The sequence below is a fragment of the Mobula hypostoma genome, chromosome 3, assembly GCF_963921235.1.
Source record: "Mobula hypostoma chromosome 3, sMobHyp1.1, whole genome shotgun sequence".
In the NCBI taxonomy this organism is placed as follows: domain Eukaryota; kingdom Metazoa; phylum Chordata; class Chondrichthyes; order Myliobatiformes; family Myliobatidae; genus Mobula; species Mobula hypostoma.
The window spans coordinates 97,356,357-97,374,897 of record NC_086099.1 but is presented as its reverse complement, the minus strand read 5'-3'; the positions used below and the strand labels follow the sequence as shown (position 1 = coordinate 97,374,897).

Below are 18,541 nucleotides of genomic sequence, written 5' to 3'. Positions count from 1 at the left end.
GCTTTTCCAAAAATAAAGGAAATGGTGACATCAGACACCGTATTCACACGTTATGATCCACATTATGCAGTGAAGCTTGCCTGTGATTTATGGTCTAAGTGCAGTCATGTCACATGGAGGTGAATGCCCCATAGCCTTTGCATCATGCTTCCTTACTGCTACAGAGAAAAATGATGGACAGATTGATAGAGAGGCCATGAAATGTACAACATTTCAACTATTACTTGTCTGGGAGAAAGTTTATCCTCATTACTGATCATCAACCACTGGTATCCATTTTCAATCCACAGAAGGGAGTTCCACTAACAGCAACAGCACAAGGGCAGAGATGGACTCTGTTTCTTGGAGGACACAGGTACAAGAATGAATTCAAGAAGTCAACTAATCATGGAAAAGTTGATGGACTGTGCTGTTTACCCTTGGAAAAGGGAATACCTTAAAAACTTACAAAAGAGAACACTCCTCTTGACGTATTCCCCCTAATGCAAATTATTCATGCCTTTTCTGCTCAGTGCTATGATGAGGATGGCTCCTGAAATTATATTTTCATGGCATTTAGATTTTGAACATTTGCAAGAAATGTTACTTTGGTTTAGCTTGCAAAAGTAACTTTTGGTTGCGTCCAAACCAAAAGCGGTGGATGAACCAAGAGGTATGTCATCTGCTGAAGGCTAGATCTGTGGCATTCAAGGCTGGCAACCCAGGTCTGTAGCAGGAAATCAGCTATGACTTGTGGAGGGCTATTTCAAGGGAAAACAGACAATTTCAAACAAGGTTGGATGTGACATCAGATGTACGACAACTTTGGCAGGGTTTGCAAGACATTACCTCCTACAAAGCGAAACCCAATAGCATGAATACCAGCGATGCTTCACTACCAGATGAACTCAACAGCTTTTATGCACGCTTTGAAAGGGAGAATACAACTACAGCTGTGAAGATCCCTGTTGCACCCAGTGACCCTGTGATCTCTGTCTCAGAGGCCAATGTTAGGCTGTCTTCAAAGAGGGTGAACCCTCGCAAGGTGGAAGGCCCCAAAAGAGTACCTGGTAAGGCTCTGAAAACATGTGCCAACCAACTGGTGGGAGCATTCAAGGGCATTTTCAACCTCTCACTGCAATGGACAGAAGTTCCCTCTTGCTTCAAAAAGGCAACAATTATACCGGTGCCCAAGAAGAATAATGTGAGCTGCCTTAATGACTATCGCCCAGTAGCAATCGCATCTACAGTGAGTTGGTCATGACTGGACCGAACTCCTGCCTCAGCAAGGACCTGAGTTGCCTGTTGTCACAATAGGTCAACAGCAGATGCAATCTCAATGGCTCTTCACACGGTCTTAGACCACCTGGACAATACAAACACCTACGTCAGGATGCTGTTCATCGAATATAGCTCAGCATTTAACACCATCATTCCCACAATCCTGATTAAGAAGTTACAGAACGTGGGGCTCTGTACCTACTTCTGCAATTGGATCCTTGTCTTCCTAACCAGAAGACCACAAACTGCGCGGATTGGTGATAACATCTCCTCCTTACTGAAGATCAACCCTGGTGCACCTCAGGGGTGTGTGCCTAGCCCACTGCTCTACTCCCTATACCCATGACTGTGTGGCTAGGCATAGCTCAAATACCAATTATAAATTTGCTGACGATACAACCATTGTTGGTAGAATCTCAGGTGGTGATGAGAGTGTGTACAGGAGTGAGATATACCAACTAGTGGAATGGTGCCACAGCAACAACCTGGCACTCAACGTCAGTAAGATGAAAGAGCTGATTGTGGACTTCAGGAAAGGTAAGACAAAGGAACAGATATCAATCCTCATAGAGGGATCAGAAGTGGAGAGAGTGAGCAGTTTCAAGTTCCTGGGTGTCAAGATCTCTGAGGACCGAACCTGGTCCCAACATATCAATGCAGTTATAAAGAAGGCAAGACAGCATCTACACTTCATTAGGAGTTTGAAGAGATTTGGTATGTCAATAAAAACACTCAAAAGCTTCTAATGATGTACCATTCTAACAGGCTGCATTGCTGTCTGGTATGGGGGGCGGGGATAGCTACTTCACAGGACTGATAGAAGCTGCAGAGGGTCGAAAATTTAATCGGCTCCATCTTGGGTACTAGCCTACAAAGTACCCAGGACATCATCAGGGAGCAGTGTCTCAGAAAGGCAGCGTCCATTATTAAGGACCCCTAGCACCCAGGGCATACCCTTTTCTCACTGTTACCATCAGGTAGGAGGTGCAGAAGCCTGAAGACACACACTCAGCGATTCAGGAACAGCTTCTTCCCCTCTGCCATCCAATTCCTAAATGGACATTGAACCCTTGGACACTACCTCACTTTTTAATATATATTATTTCTGTTTTCACACAATTTTTAATCTATTCAATATACATATACAGTAATTTATTTATTGTTCTCTTCTATATTATCATGTATTGTATTGAACTGCTGCTGCTAAGTTAACAAATTTCACGACACATGCCGGTGATAATAAACCTGATTCTGATTCTGACTTCTGTAAATGGATCTGGAATAACATCAAACTGAACAATGTTCAGACTTTGCCATATTAATTAAGAAATCTTTGGAACATTGTGCTAGCTGACTGTGCTGTGGTCTGTCCTGTTACAGGACCTGTACGTAAATAGATAGGTTTTGTGCACGCAATCAGCCAAGTTATTGAATATGCTGCAGGCAAGTGAAGAGTACTCAGTGCTGGCACATTTTTTACTGGGATCTAATGGTCTGACAAGTTGTATGACGCTGGATGGTTTAAGGAAGGTAGTGATGAGGCAGAGTGAGTGTCAGCAGCAGGGATGTGTATGGATAATGTTGAATGGCGGTACTCAGCAGAGAAATGTGATAGGGCCAGGGATAGATTCCCAGGCCACACCAGGGAGAATAAATAACATAGGAGAAAGAAGAGAAGCCATTTACAGCTGATATGCTGCTGTGAGTGTATTGATAAGAATGGAACTTGACAAGGGAAGACACTCATCTATCTGACAGAAATGTATAGTGTATGGAAAGGGTAGTTTGCAGCAGCTACACACAACCTGATAGGCAACTTTTCAGTTCGGGGCAAGGGCAGAGGACAGGAAGGATCAAAACATGGAATTCCAGGTATAGATAGGGACATGGATATAGGAGGTTCAACATGTTCAAACAAGATAATTTGTTTGCAAGATACGAATCAGTTTAAGTATCATGATGGCAGATTTGATGAGGACGTCAGAATCTGAAGACAGCAGGTTGTTTACAATACCCATTGCCGTGTCTAGGAAGGAAAGAAGCTGGGTGCAGAACTGTTCATTATTGATGTATGGACAGGAGGCAAATTCTCATGGGCAGGCTAAAACAAGCTTAAGTGAGAAAGATACAAGTTCAGGACTAATGCTTGGATCTTCAGGGAGTGTTTGGAAAATCAGCGTCCCTTGCTGATGAATGGCTGTAGCAACTGTTTGGCACCAACTTTCAAGTCTGTGCTCCTCGGACTTGAGAAAGGGGTGTTGAGTATGTGGAAACATCAGCTTGCAAAGTTACGGGAGTAAGCAGTCAGTGCAGGCCTCCCTATCGGGGTGCAGCAGCTGGGCCAGTTGTACTGTGGCTGGCTCGGAGGCTCAACAGGAAAGGATAAAGACAGGCAGGGTGATAGTGATAAGAGACTCAACGGTTAGGGGGATGGACAGCAGATTCTGTGGCCAAGAGAGGGATGACAGGATGGTGTCTCCCAGGTGCTAGGGTCAAGGAGTGTCTGCGGAGTATTCTCAAGAGGGGGGTGAGCAGCCAGAGGTCGTGGTGCACAAAGATATAGGTAGAAAATGGGAAGAGGTCCTGTGCAGTGAGTATCGGGAGTTAGGGAAGAGGCCGAAGAGTGGGATCTCCAAGGTAGTAATCCCTGGATTACTCCAGATAGTAGTCCAGATCCTTACTATTCTCTGGGTGCAAAAATGTGACCTTTCTCTTTTATCTTTCTTCGGATTACTTTTACTTGACCCTATTTACTCAGGCTCATCTGTATTTTATAAACTGCAGTGCAGCTCTCCTCAGCCATTCCAAAACAAAAATTGTAGCGTATGCAATCTTTCATTAAAGTTAAAGTTTTCCAGCTCTGGCAACATCTTTATATAAGTCTTGAATTGAGTTCTTGTACACTAAAGGTGAAATCTTGATCTCTCAGTCCACCACATTGTGGCCTTGCTCTTTATTTGTCTCCCCACACTGCACATTCTCGGTAACTACGGCACTATATTCTGCATTCTGTGTTGTTTTTGTACTACTGCGGTGTACTTACAGTTCCTTGAAAAAGTATTCGGCCCCCACAATTTTCACATTTTACTGTATCATTCTCTAAATTTATAATATATAGAAGTAAGATTTTTGAGCTAATCTACAAAATATTGCTTCATATCAAATCAAAAGAACAATTCCAAAAGCCGTCAACAATTTAGTAAAAGTTAAAAATCAAAATTGTGAAGCTGAGAAAGTATTCATCCTCTTTGTAATTACTAACTTTCCTCAGGTGCAATACTGTAGATTACCTTAACAATTCACCCAATTTGTTGAAGTAGAATATTGGAGGATCACCTGCTTTCAATGAATTTATAAGAATATCCTCTCTCTCAGTAAGGTAGTTTCTCAACAGACCAAACCAAAATGAAGACAAAAGAGCATTCAAGACAAATTAGGAAAATGATAATAGAGAAACACAGATCTGGGGAAAGGTACAATACCATCTCAAAGGCACTGGACATATCTCGGAGCTCAGTGCAGTCTATCTTGAAAAAGTGGAAAAACTATGAAACCACGGCCACACTGTGCAGGCCAGGCTGCCTCTCTAAACTCAGTTCCCGCAGAAGAATGACACTTGTAAGAGAGGTTACTGTGACACCAACAGTCACTCTGAGTGAGCTGCAGAGGTCAGTAGCTGCAACTGGAGATGAAGTTCATGGCTCCATAACCACAAGGACCTTGCACAAAAAGGATATTTATGGAAAAGTGACAAGGAACAAGCCCTAGAAATAGCCTTTCCCTTTAAAGACTTAGCAAAGTGTCACTGTAAGGATGTGGAAGAAAGTCTAGTGGTCGGATGAGACTAAAGTGGAACCTTTTGGCCTCAATTTTAAGCGATATGTGTGGCATAAATCTAATACTGTGCATCAGCCAGGAAACACCATCCCTACTGTAAAGTATGGTGGAGGTTGTATCATGCTATAGGGATGCTTTTGAGCTGCAGAGACTGGAAATCTGGTCAGGATTGATGGGGAGAGGAATGCTAATAAATAGAGATCCTGGATAAAAACCTGCTAGTTTCAGCCAGAAAGTTTAAATTGGGAAGGAAGTTCATCTTTCAGCAGGACAATGACCCAAAGCACACCGTCAGACCAGGCATGGAGTGGCTTCAAATGAAGAAAATTGAGGTCCCTGATGTCCTGACCTTAACCCAATCGAACATCCCCGGAAAGATTGCTGTCCACTGCCGCTCCCCAATTAACCTGGCACAGCTTGAGCAATGGGCAAATCTTGCTCCGTTACATTGTTCAAAGCTAATTAGAGACTTGTCCAAAAAGACTACTGGCTGTAATAGCTGTGAGAGGTGGTTCAACCAAATACCAGGCAAAGGGTGGTGGGGTGGGGTGGGGTGATGAATACTTTTGAACTGCTAACATTTCAGTTTTTGAATTTTTAATTTTTCATGCTTTAAAATTTTCCCTGTTTTTGGGCCTCTCTGTGGAAAAAAAAGGATGAGATCCACAAATAAGATCTCAGTTAAATTGTTAAAAATTCCTGTTTGTAATACTCATTTACATGAACAAAGGGCTGGGGGCTGAATACATTTTTGAGGCACTGTATCTATGAAATTATCTGTCTGAACAGCATGCAAACAAAAGCTTTACATTGTATCTCAGCACATGTGACAATAATAAATCAATTGCCAATCACTTCTGATTTTAAAACATTAAATCTCTGCTAATAACTGAAAGTACAGGAAATAGTCGATCAGGCAGCATCAGAGCTGATGAAATTTCACACCATATGAAACAATGATAAGAAAACTGATTCTGATTCTGTTTCTGAGCTGAAATATTAATTCTGTTTCTCTCTGCCTGTAATGACCAGAACCGTAAGCCATTCTCAGGCTGTGTTCTAACTAGTATTGCAAGCAGTGCAATTGCCCTGCTCTGAGCTGCTGCAGGAAAACATCCCACAGACTTTATTTAAACTCCTGCTCCCTCCAAGGATCTATGGATGGACAATCCAAAGTGGCTTATTTTATTCCCACCACTCAATATCATTTTTATTTAGTATACTGTGTTCTGCAAAAACCAGTTTGCAATAGCCACAAACAAGCAATCATCAAAATTCTGCAGGGCTGTCACACTTTGCCTTGAGCAATGGAGGACAAATAAAATAAATCAAAGGATGCAACTCCATGATGGTGGAGTCCTGAAGACAAGGTCGAACCACTTACTGTCCTCTTTAGCCTGAAGGGTCGAGTGGATCTTCCATCTTGACTTACTGTCATAGAATTGTACAGCTCAGAAACAGGCTCTTCAGCCCATCCTAACCATGCTGTCCCTCCTGCCCTCTCATCCCGTATGTCCATATCCTTTCATTGCCTTGACTATTTAAGTGCCTGTCTAAATGCCTTGTGGGTGTAGTTATTGTATCTGATTGCCTCACTTCCTGTGGAAGTGCATTCCAGATAGCAAGCAATCTATTTAAAAAAAAACTTATCCCTCAGATCCCCCTTAAAACTCCTTCTTCTTACCTTGAACCTTCAAGCCACAAACCTTCCCAATCTAAAAGCTTTTCCACTGCCGCTGGGTCCAAATTCAGGACCCCCTCCCTCCGCCAACAGGGTAGTGACTCACACTCCAAGGGAGAGGAGGGAGTGTGGTGAAGGGGTCTGAGGTGGGAGATCAAATGATTATTAGGTGATTACTTAGTGGAACTCTCTTGTTCAGCTTGCAAACATGACCCAATGCTTCCAGTTGCCTAGAACTTTAAATTTCCACCAAACCACATGCCAATCTTCCTGCTTTAAGCCTCTATTACTCACAGGAACTCAGGAAAACAGAAGCCGGAATAAATTATCAAGCCCCTCAAGCCTACCGCACAATTTAACACGATTATGACTGATCAATAATAACCTCGGCTCCTGTATCATTTCTTCATCACCCTCCATTCCTTGGTCTATCAAATATTTGCTCGCCATGCCACTTTAAATTTTTCTCATGTTCCAGCTTCTACCGGCTACCAAAGCAGAGAATTCCAAAGATACATCTCCGCAGGAAGAATTTTCTATGTACCTCAGTATGAAATGACTGGGCCCTTTATCATTTAGTTTTGTCTTCCTGTTCGAGACTCTCCCTCTAGAGAAACACTATTCCAATCACTTTAACTTCCATCCAGGCACACTAAAGTCTTCTGAATACAGTGTTCAATTCAAGAGCTTTAGGTGCCAGGGCGTCTTGGCATTTTGGCCTCAAAATTCTAACATTCATTCAACATCCAACTTTTAAGCCAAAATACTTATTCAGCATTTGCACCTTAAGATCCACCTTTTGCTTTTGTTTTGTTTGTTCTTTCACCCTGCATTATGACCTCTTCATATCATTCAGTTTCTTCTGCCACCTGCCATATATGTAAAAACTCTATCTGAAATGTAGACTGTGCCAAATTATTCCCATCACTTTGCTCTACTTCAGATATAACCAGAAACTCAGGCAAAACAGTTTTATTTTACTTGCAAACATAAACAGCCACTAAGAACCTATTTTGTTATTTGCTGGTTTAATTGCCTGTCAATAAATTCAGTGGAAGTGGTGAGTGTGCATTAATTCAGCTGCTTTAGCAATTCTCATTGTTAGTGTATCACCCGGGCTTGGGCTATCAGTAATGGGTAATGATGCACTTTCCTGTTTTGAACAAACACTCCCAGATCTGATGTTGCAAAATCAGTTAAAAAATTGAAGCTATGTCTATTAAGTTTAAGTATTAGTAAACCACAACTGCAGCACTGCTGTTTTCTGTGTCCTACAATCATCTCTACTTTATAAAGATTTGAGTTACAGTGGAAATACCCAAATCTGCTGCCCTGAGTTTGCTGTAAAATGATCCAACGTACATGCAAACCCCTTAGTTTCTTTAAAACTGACAGTCAGCACAGGCTTTAGCAGACCAATTTTGAACTAACAAGCTGAGTCCTGCACTTGGATCCCGGAAGGTATCAGCTGCTTTTCATTCAATTATTTCATAGAGCAAAATGACACAGTGTTTATGCCAGAGAAACGGGCAATTCTAGCTCAGGTACAGTAATATACCCTTCAACTTTATAATTTTTTTGTATCATCGCAATAAACCTCTCCTCCCACCTTTCATGATTGCACCCTCACCTACTCATGTGGTGCCTCTCACATGCCCCTGTGCTCTTCACCTCAACCTCTCCACGTGTTGGTGAGTTCCACAATCCTATCACCCTTGACCAACTGCTTCTGCGTTCATTATTGAATATATTTTTATAAATCTTTATGCTTCTACATTCCCCTTCATAATTTCATCTTTTTTTTAAACAGAAAGGAGACTCAATTTGACCCTTCTATCCTTCACCCTTGTAAATCTTTTCATACCTTTCTACAGTGTTTCCAATCTGTGAGTAACGTAGGGCCCAGGATTCCAATCAGTATTGTATATATTTAACGCTGCTTTACTTTTTGCTGTTCTAATATCATGAGGGGCTAAGCTGACTTGTATGAAAGTTAGTCCTGACGAAGGGTCTTGGCCTGAAACGTCGACTGTACCTCTTCCTAGAGATGCTGCGTGGCCTGCTGCGTTCACCAGCAACTTTGATGTGTGTTGCTTGTAAGAAAGAGTAATGTACCATTCGGTGTCTTCCCTTTCTTTCCACCCAGTACTGATACAGTGTCCCGGTCAGAGGCCAGTCAGAATAGTTGCCCTTGTGGCAGCTAGCCACAGGTGCAGCTTGGGTATGGCGATAACCAAGAGTGAAGGTAGCTTAATTCACTTAACAGTACGGTCATACTGCTAACATTGCCAGTGTAACCCATTTGAACAGATTGGGTTAGCTATTTTCTTACTGGTTCATGATCCTGATCTACACCAGCTTAGTTTCACCTCTGATGGTCACTTACAGTGGTCTGTCTGAGCTCATACCTCAGTGCAGCCCCCAACTAAACCTGCAGGTTATTGCTCCGTAGAACCAAGTGACAAGCCATTAATCGCCAGTCCAAGAAATTGTTGTTGTTTCCGACTCAGACTTCAATAAAAGTGAGTCAAAAATTTCTTTTTAAATGAAATTCAAATAAACTAACCTTTATCTCTTTAAAATAAAACACTCCCCATGTTAGCGAAATTACAGATGGACCCTGTAGAGTAGAAAGAAAAGTTAGGGTTATTTCATTAAGGAAAAATTGTCATATTACTTTTAGTACTGCTTGTAAAAATAAGTTCTTCCAATCAACTTTCTAGTATGCCAAACTATGCTTGGAGTATTTCATCCCTGTGATGCAGCTCACTGATTATATTGTGACGAGCGTTTGGTCCATGACAACAGATAAGAAAATCTCATTTAACTCAACAGCCATTTTTATTGCGATAAGCATCAAAACAGACCGGGCACTATGACCCAGAGAGTGAAACCACTTAGTCACATACATTCGGGGGAAGTGATTATCACACACCCCGGTTACAGTCAGGGTGACCCACAGACACACAAGCAAATAAATGTATAACCCAGGCTAAAATGTAACAATAAGTGAACTTGAACATCCCACCATAATCTCACAAATGCATTTAATACAAGAACAATAAATAGCACAGGGCACTAGGCCACTGGGAATGCTGGAGCGGGCTGTCAACCATGCCCTCCCCCACCAAGAACACTACACTGCCTTAGCTGAGGGGTCAGCCATCCCAGCAACCCCAGAGTCCACAACAAAGTCCAAAAGTCCTGGTGCTAGTTGATGCCGTCGCCTAGGGCACTATGGGATGTCTGTAGTCCTTTCATAGGAGGCACTGTTTGGGGAGGCAAGAGGCAGGGCACCCGCAGTGTTTCTTCCTTCCCTCGGCCTTGTCGGGTAGATGGTGGCTGAGGGCTGATATGGTGCCAGTAGGTCCCGGTGCAGCACATCTGCCTTCTGCCCCTTGGGTAATTGCACCCAGTATACCACATTGGAGATGCAGTTCAGACCTCTCCTCGCCCCTTCCACTGGCTTTCAAGCTTGGGCTAGTAGGCCCATACAGGAGCCCCAGCAGGTACTGCTGCATTCACGCCCTAGACTGGTGTCTACGTCTCCAATACCAAGGTCCTCTCTCGAGCCGGAACGCCAGCAGTTTCAACCTTGGTGATGTCAGCCCAACTATGCTAGGCAGGACATGTCGTCCGAATGCCTGGCGGAAGACTGCCCAAGGACATCTTGTACGGCCAACTGTCCAGTGGTACCTGAAAACGAGGAGGCCAGCGCCTACGGTACAAGGATGTTCTGCACAGGAGCCTCAAGAAAGCTGACATTGCCCCGTCAACATGGGAGGATCCGGCTCAAGATCGCTCACAGTGGAGGGACGCCATCAGAAAAGGTGTGGACGCTGCTGAGAACAAGCTCAATGAGGCAACAGAGGAAAGGCACAGGAAGCGCCACAACAGAGCTTCTGCCCCTGCTGCCCCTCCAGGCCTCACCTGCCAAATATGTGGCAAGCAGTGCCTGTCAAGGATCGGCCTGTACAGACACTCCAGGACGCACATGTCAAACCCCACTAACTGACTGAAAGGAGCCATCATCATCCTATGGGATGGATAGCCCAGAGAGAGAGAAAGGTTTCCCAGCACCTTCTGAGACATGCAAGCGTGACAGCAGTGCACAAACAGCTCCATGTCCTGCCTATACGCAGGCCAGTAGAGGCATTCATGCAGAGGTGGCCGGCTTTCACTAGCCTGCACGTGGCAGTGTGGAGTCCCCGGGGGACCACCAGCTGTAGCAGGTGCCTGTTGTTGTCTGAAAACAGCCACCACTGGAACGGCGACCCATCGCGCATCTCCAGCGTGCTCCACTGAGAGTATAGGGCTTTGGTGGAGACGTCCGTCCACTCCAGCCACCGTCTCACGCTCAGCCACCCCCTCACCTGGGCAAGCACGGGATCACTCTCCTGCTGCTGCTAGTCAATGGTGGGGGAGGTCTACCTCATTGCCGGCTGCCACTACTTGACCCTGGTTCCGCTGCGTTATGCTGGGCCGCTACCTGGTGTGCTGCACTGCAGTGGGCCACTGTGAGACCGCTGGTGGTCGTTGTCGCCCCTGCCAGTCCGCTTCCTGGAGCTGCCCTACCGGAGAGCCCCAGCTTCAACACCGAGGTAGAGTGGTACCCCCGGGACATCCCCAACGGGACAGCAGGTCCAGGCTGGGGATGCAGGACTCTGGGATGCCGGTGAGCCACACCTTGTGCTCTGCCGTGCTTTTCCCCACTGCGATACGCAGCCTCCCCTTCCCTTTCATCGCTGCACAGTCTCTGGTGGACTGCCGTCGTTGTCCACCCAGGCGGGGGTGTCTGGTCCGTGTTGGGGAGGACACACAGACGGGTGATGACGATGGTTGACCCCGTGTCCACCACCGCATGGCATCTGGTGCCCTCCACCACGCAGTCTATATAAACGCTTTTCTCTTCACCCAGATCCCCAGCCAGAGGGGCGACAACGGCAGGGTTCTGCTGGGGGAGTCGGGCAGCGTCTCCCGCTTGGTGTTTCCCTGTGGCTGAGTGTCAGTGACGTGGTGCAGTAGCGGGGCAGTCCTGGGCCAACATGGCCTGTCTCACCACACTGGCAGCTCATGGACGGGAGGACCACAGTGAGGACTTTCTCACAGCACCTCCTTGCCAATTTCCTCCTCGGCCTCGGTGACAGAAGCCCGGGCTCGCAGCATGCAGGGTGATGCAGGAATACCTTGGGGGGCTAAAATTGCTTCTGCCTGCTCCTTGGCCAGTGATGGTGGCGAGGTCAGGCGAACACGCTCCAGCATCAGAGCCTTTACAAAGGCGTGGAGGGCAAGCTCTTTCTGGACCACGGGGGGAAATTGGGCCTAGCCATGTTGAGGACCGTGGCAGATATCTGCTGCGAACGCCCCAGCTTTCCCCCACATGGGGCCGCCTGCTGCCCAGCTCTTCCCTGATTGTTTCTTCCAATGGCCTCTGTGGAAAACGCTGCTACGAGGGTCCTGTCGTCATATTGCTCAGCCAGCGTTAGGTTGAGGAGGGTTCGCTGGGCATTCCCCTCCAGCGCCAGGGCAAGGTGTACCACGGTATCGGTGGGACTCCACCTGTTGTGCCATGTGGCAAGTTTGACTTGTGCCAGGCAAGGCTCCGGGCGACTGGCACCATCATATCTGGGGATCTTCAGGGCGGATCTTGTAGCTTGAATCGCTGAAGGCTGTTGGTCTTTCTCTTGCCCTGGCTGAGTTGGTGGTACCTGCCATGTTGCCCGTCCTCCCATAGCTGCAGTAGCTTGGGTTCCCTGGTGCGGGCCACAAGGGAGGTAGGTGATGCCAGTGTCCCCTGGGTTGAGGAGCTTGGGTACACTGGCCTCATCGGGGTTCTCTGGGCAGACACCATGCTAACTTCCCAGATCCTCCCTCTGGATTGGAGTCCCATCTTCATGCGCCCAGTCCAGGGGTGCAGGGGAGGCCTACTGCTCGGCCCCTTGACTTATTCCCCAGGTCGTAAGGCGCTCCATCCGACATTGTAGCTCTTCAATCTCACATTCAATTTCCAATCCCGCTCCTGACACCAGTAAGGTGAGCATTCGGCCCACGATCACTGACGAGGAAAGCTCGTTTAACTCAACAGCCATTTAAACTGTAGCAAGCATAAAAACAGACCGGGCATTATGACCCGGGGAAAGAACCCACTCAGTCACATACAGATTATCACACACCCCGGTTACAGTCAGGGTGACTCACAAACACACAGCCAAATAAATGTATAACCCAGGCTAAAAGGTAACAATAAATGAACTTGAACATCACACGAAAGTATTTTAACATAAGAACAATAAATAGCGCAGCTGGCCAGGAACGCTGGGGCTGGCTGTCAACCACACGCACCTCCCTCCGCAGCACTTCAATATTATATACAGCATTTTACAATTCAAATTGGCGCAGCGCTTAATATCCTTGCACTCCTAATATGGCATTCGACCTAAGATGCATTGAAAAAACCGTAATGCTGAAAACCAATGGAAGTGCTGAAAATCTGGATCCATCAGAAAATCCTGAAAATTTCAGCAGTCAGGAATATCATCGAAAAGAGGGAGAGCAATAATCTTCCTGGCCAATGAAGCTGTCAGAGCAACCTGAGTTGATAGAACTAGATGGTTCCAGTTCTATCTAGTATTATTGGATAATGCTTGTTATTCTCACTGGTTCCACAAGGTGGCAGGGCAACCTCTCAAACAACAGGACTTACGTGTGAGTCAGACTGAAGTTTCACTCAATGAGCAAAGGTTTAAGAAAAACACAGCCCCTCTACCAGATAACTGGGCAATGCTACAGTACATTTGCCATTAAAAATGTTGTACTATTGCAATGAACTGTTGAATATAACTGGAAACAAAAAATATGACAGCTGCTAATAATTATAATTTCCTAGTCACAAAGGTTGTTTTCAGAGCGGAACGGGATCAGAGGGTGTAACAGGCTGTCGACCACAATATCCTCCCTGGGTCCAACATCTGCTCTATCCCCGTAACAACCCTAAAGCTTTCCAAGATCTCCAAAATCGGGCCTTTTGCACAGCCCCAGATAATAATTGGCCTATTATTAGCAGCTATGCCTTTAGTAATTTTCTTGGCTGATCTCTGGAAATCATACCTTAAATAGGCTTGCTTCCCTCTTTTTTCCTTTAACGACAGTCTCCAAACTGAAATCTTGGATTGGGCTTTTGGACACATCCAAACATCTCCACATTTCACATTCTGTAGACGTAGAACCCATAACACTCCCATTGGCTTGGGTGTGGGAGAAGAAGTAAAATGGTGGCTCAGGATTAACCAGGTTTCTCTGGCCACCTGGAGTATTTAACAAAGCACTTGATTTGTTCACGGTCTATGAGGAGAGAATGGAGATGCTTCTCCTGCCCAGTTATGCTTTGAAGCCAGAGCAACACATGGCATGACATGAACTCTGCAAGCCAACGAGCATCTCTGGTGGAAAATGCACATTTGATAGTTGATTCATCTGTTAATCATCTGAAGGGACTCAACCAGAAGTGTTAACTTTCCTCTGCAGATACTGCCTGACCCACTGAGTACTCCAGCTGTTGCTAGGGGGCATTGGGAACGGACCCAAATGCAAGACACAGACACTGAAGTACTAGGAACAGGACAAGGTTTGACAAGAAAGCAAGGGAAGAAACAATGCTGGACATTGACAGAGGCCCTGGACGAGACTAGGATTCCGGGCCTGGGCTAGGACTAAGACTAGGAAAGCGGGACCTGGATGAGGAACTAGGAACTAGGAGCCTGGACTAGGACTCCAAGCCAGAGACTAGACAGGGTCCCGGAACATGGGTCTTGACTCGGGCTTGGAACCCGGATCCAGGTGAGGACTCGAGACTAGGAACAGACTAGACACTAGATAGTACTGGGAATACGAAGCCTGGACTGGGACTGGACGAGGTTCCAGGATGTGGCTTGGACAAGATGAGATTCCAGGATGAGGCACGCCTGGGCAGGCCGAGGCACTTGGACTAGGTTTGACTCGGCTCTTGAACTCGGCTTGGTTAGGTTCTTGGGTACGGAGCCGGGACTCCTCCTTGGAGTGCAGGGCCGGGATGACTGTCAAGGGAACTGCCGAGGGACTCCTGGACTGGACGAGAACACAAAGCCTTGACTTGGACAGGACTGGAACACGGCGCCTGGAACTTGGAACCTAGAACACAGAGCCGGGACCCCTCCGTAGGAACAGGATGTAGGGCCAGGACTCATGCACAGAACAGGGACACTAAACATGGGGACACAAAGAGACAGTTCCAAACTCAACAATAGATAGTTCCTTCTCTTGGCATGGCGAGGCTCCAGTCTCACTCTGGCAGTTGAACTTGACAGGGTTTCAGGCAGAAGGGGAAGGGAACAGTCCAGCAGCCAAAGTTGAATCCAGGAGCTATCTCTGTAGCCAGCCCGAAACAAGAATCAGGTGCCTCAATTAAGGCACCCAATGGAACAAGGGAAAACAGGAAAACCCGGAGTAATGAATCGACAGACCGGACCATGAACCAGAATGCGGACTTCACGGACTGGACCTTGACAGTCTCCCCCCTCCTCTATGGGAGTCTCCTGGCGGCCTAACAGGCTTTCCTGGACTATGGATGACCCAGGCGGATGGGGGGGTGGTATTCAACGGGAGGGAACCTAGGATAGTAAGAGTTAAACGACAGTGTCTGTGTCGCTGGGTCCATGTATAGCTGGACTGTTCTGTTGTGAGGGGTCATTGGGAATGGACCCAAATGCAAGACACAGACACTGAAGTACTAGGAACAGGACTGGGTTTGACAAGAAAGCATGGGAAGAAACGACGCTGGACATGGACACAGGCCCTGGACAAGACTAAGATCCCGGGCCTGGGCTAGGACTAAGACTAGGAAAGCAGGACCTGGACGAGGAACTAGGAACTAGGAGCCTGGACTAGGACTCCAAGCCAGAGACTGGGCAAGGATCCGGAATATGGGACTTGACTCAGGCTCGGAACCCAGATCCAGGTGAGGACTCGGGACTAGTAACAGACTAGTCACTAGATAGTACTGGGAATACAAAGCCTGGACTGGGACTGGAAGAGGTTCTAGAACTTGGCTTGGACAAGATGAGGTTCTAGGACGTGGCTTGGACTGGATGAGTCCCAAGTCCTCGCCTGGATCCGGGTTCCCAGCCCGAGTCAGACCCATGTTCTGGGGCCCTGTCCAGTCTCTGGCTCAGAGTCCTAGTCCAGACTCCTAGTTCCTCGTCCAGGTCCCGCTTTCCTAGTCTTTCCTCGTCCAGTCCCAGTCCAGGCTTTGTATTCCCAGTACTATCTCGTGTCTAGTCTGTTCCTAGTCCCGAGTCCTCACCTGGATCCTGAATCCCTAGTCCTGAGTCCTCGCCTGGATCTGGGTTCCGAGCCTGAGACAAGACCCATGTTCTGGGTCCCTGTCCAGTCTCTGGCCCAGAGTCCCTACTGGACTGTTCCCTTCCCCTCCTCATCTGAATCCCTGGCAGTTACTTTGGCAGTTTATCTCAACAGTTACTTTGGCACTAATCTTCATCTGTTACCTTCGCCTGCAACCTTGTCTGATTCCTCGCCTGTATTGCCGTTTAATTCAACTGCCGGAATGAGACTGGAGTCTTGCCACGCCAAGATAAGGAACTATCTATCATTGAGTTTGGAACTATTTCTTTGTGTCCCTGTGTTTAGTGTCCATGTCAAAGAAGAGTCCCGGCCCTAGGTCCTGTTCCCAAGGAGGGACCCTGGCTCTGTGTTCTGTGTACGAGTCCTGGCCCTATGTCCTGTCCCCAAGGAGGGGTCCCGGCTCTGTGTACTGTGTTCCTGTGCTTAAGTCCAAGGCTCTGTGTTCCTGTGTTTCAAGTCCAAGTCCAGCTGCCTGTGCTCTAGTCCTGTCCAAGTCTGAGCTTCATGTCCTCATTCTGTTCTGGTGCCCTGCCCAGCCCGTTGCTGGAGGTTCCTCGTTCTTTGCTGGAGATTCCTTGTCCTGTGCTAGATCGTCCCCATCGGAATCCTTGGCAGTTATCCCGGCCTTGCGTCCTAGAAAGGGTCCCGACCCTGCACTCCAAGGACGAGTCCCAGCTCCGTACCCAAGACCCTAACCAAGCCGAGTCCAAGAGATGAGCGAAACCTAGTCCAAGAGCCTTGTCCTGCCCTGTAGCCACGTCCTGTCCTTGCCAAGATCCTAGTCCCGGTTCAGAGTCAAGACCCAGGTTCCGAGTCCCAACCAAGACCCAGGTTCCGGGTCCTTGTCTAGACTCTGGTTCCAGAGTTCCGAGTTCCTAGTCCAGACTCCTTGTTCCCAGTTCCACGTCCGGGTCCTGTGCTTCTAGCCCAAGTCCTAGCCCAGGCCCTGAATCCTAGTCTCATCCAGGGCCTGTGTCAATGTCCAGCGTCGTTTCTTCCTGACTCTCCTTGCTATCTCAATAATCCTAGTCATGTTCCTAGTACTTCAGTGTCTGTGCCTTGCATTCGGGTCCGCCGTCAGCGCCCTCCTTATGACACCAGCATTTTGTGCGTAGCTCCAGAGGCCAGCATCTGCTGTCTCAATGTTATGAGGCTGGACTAGCACTGAAACTACTGCATATTGAATGCAGCAGTGAAAAAACCTAAGAAACAAATATTAACCATTATGATTGGCTTTGAAATGTAACACACATCCATTAATTTAGCTAATTTCTTGAAAGCTACAGATTACTCAATAATTATATAAGTATTATAAATGTTGGAAGATTATTCCAACCTCAGCCATTTAAGAGGTTTGAAAGATATGGCCAAAAGCAAGAAGAAAGCATTAGTGCTCAAACAGATGTTCTCAAAGATCTAACATGATTCTATAATTTTGGGAAGCTTTTGAAGTGTGCACCCAGGGGACAGGTCTGTTATTGGTCCAATAGAGTGGTTTTCAAGCTCTTTTCAGATGACCCACTTTATTCAAGTGGTTCGCCTGTAGACATTTGAAAGTGATAACAAGCTTACTGGTCCTCAAAACAGTGCGAAGTTAAGGAATCAGAGATAGTAACCCATTTTTAACAACTTATGACCTATCAGAAAACTGAGAGGTTTAGTGATCCAACAGAGACTGCTGGGTGTTATGTATACCTTTGAAGTTTCCATGGACATGGTAGTTTGGAATGTGAGGGAATACAGTCTGTGCCGGGCACAACATAACAGACAATCAAACGACATCTCCCAAAGAATTGATCTAGAAACAATGAATGAGTCTTGTGACTGCAAGAACGTTTAGAGACTCACCAATAATCGTCCTTCACCTATTCCTTCAAATTCTAATCACTGTGCGGGTCAGAACGCAGGACAGTAGCTTTTAAATAAAATGGGAGTCAAAACGACAGGACCGTGGTATTAAATGCAACATCAATACAGAGAGTTAGATTCTCATAAAATCTGGGCAATTATTACAACCACTTTGAATAGCATCCAGGCTATGAGGCAGACTGACACCTCTGCAGGCTGTCCGATTCTGGGGAAGGATATAAACGGCAGACAGTTTGTTCACTGGATTGAGACAATACAAGAGGACAGCTCAGCATGACCATTGGAATAAGTAGGGTAGCCTGGTCTCACTTGCAATCTCACATACACATGAATGAGTGAAAGCATGTACATATAGCAAAGACACAATTGCACGGTACACGCCCTTTGATCCACAAAAAGCAATAGTTGCAAAAGAACAACATTTTAACCTACTCTAAGATCAATCTAGTTGTTCCCTCACGTATAGCCCTTCATTTTTCTAACGTCCTTGTGCCCTAA

At 46.5% G+C, this 18,541-nt stretch overlaps 1 pseudogene; it reads right to left on the bottom strand.

Moving 5' to 3' along the window:
- Positions 1-18,541, bottom strand: part of LOC134343479 (transmembrane protein 144-like) — a 182,142-nt pseudogene that overhangs the window by 5,343 nt on the left and 158,258 nt on the right.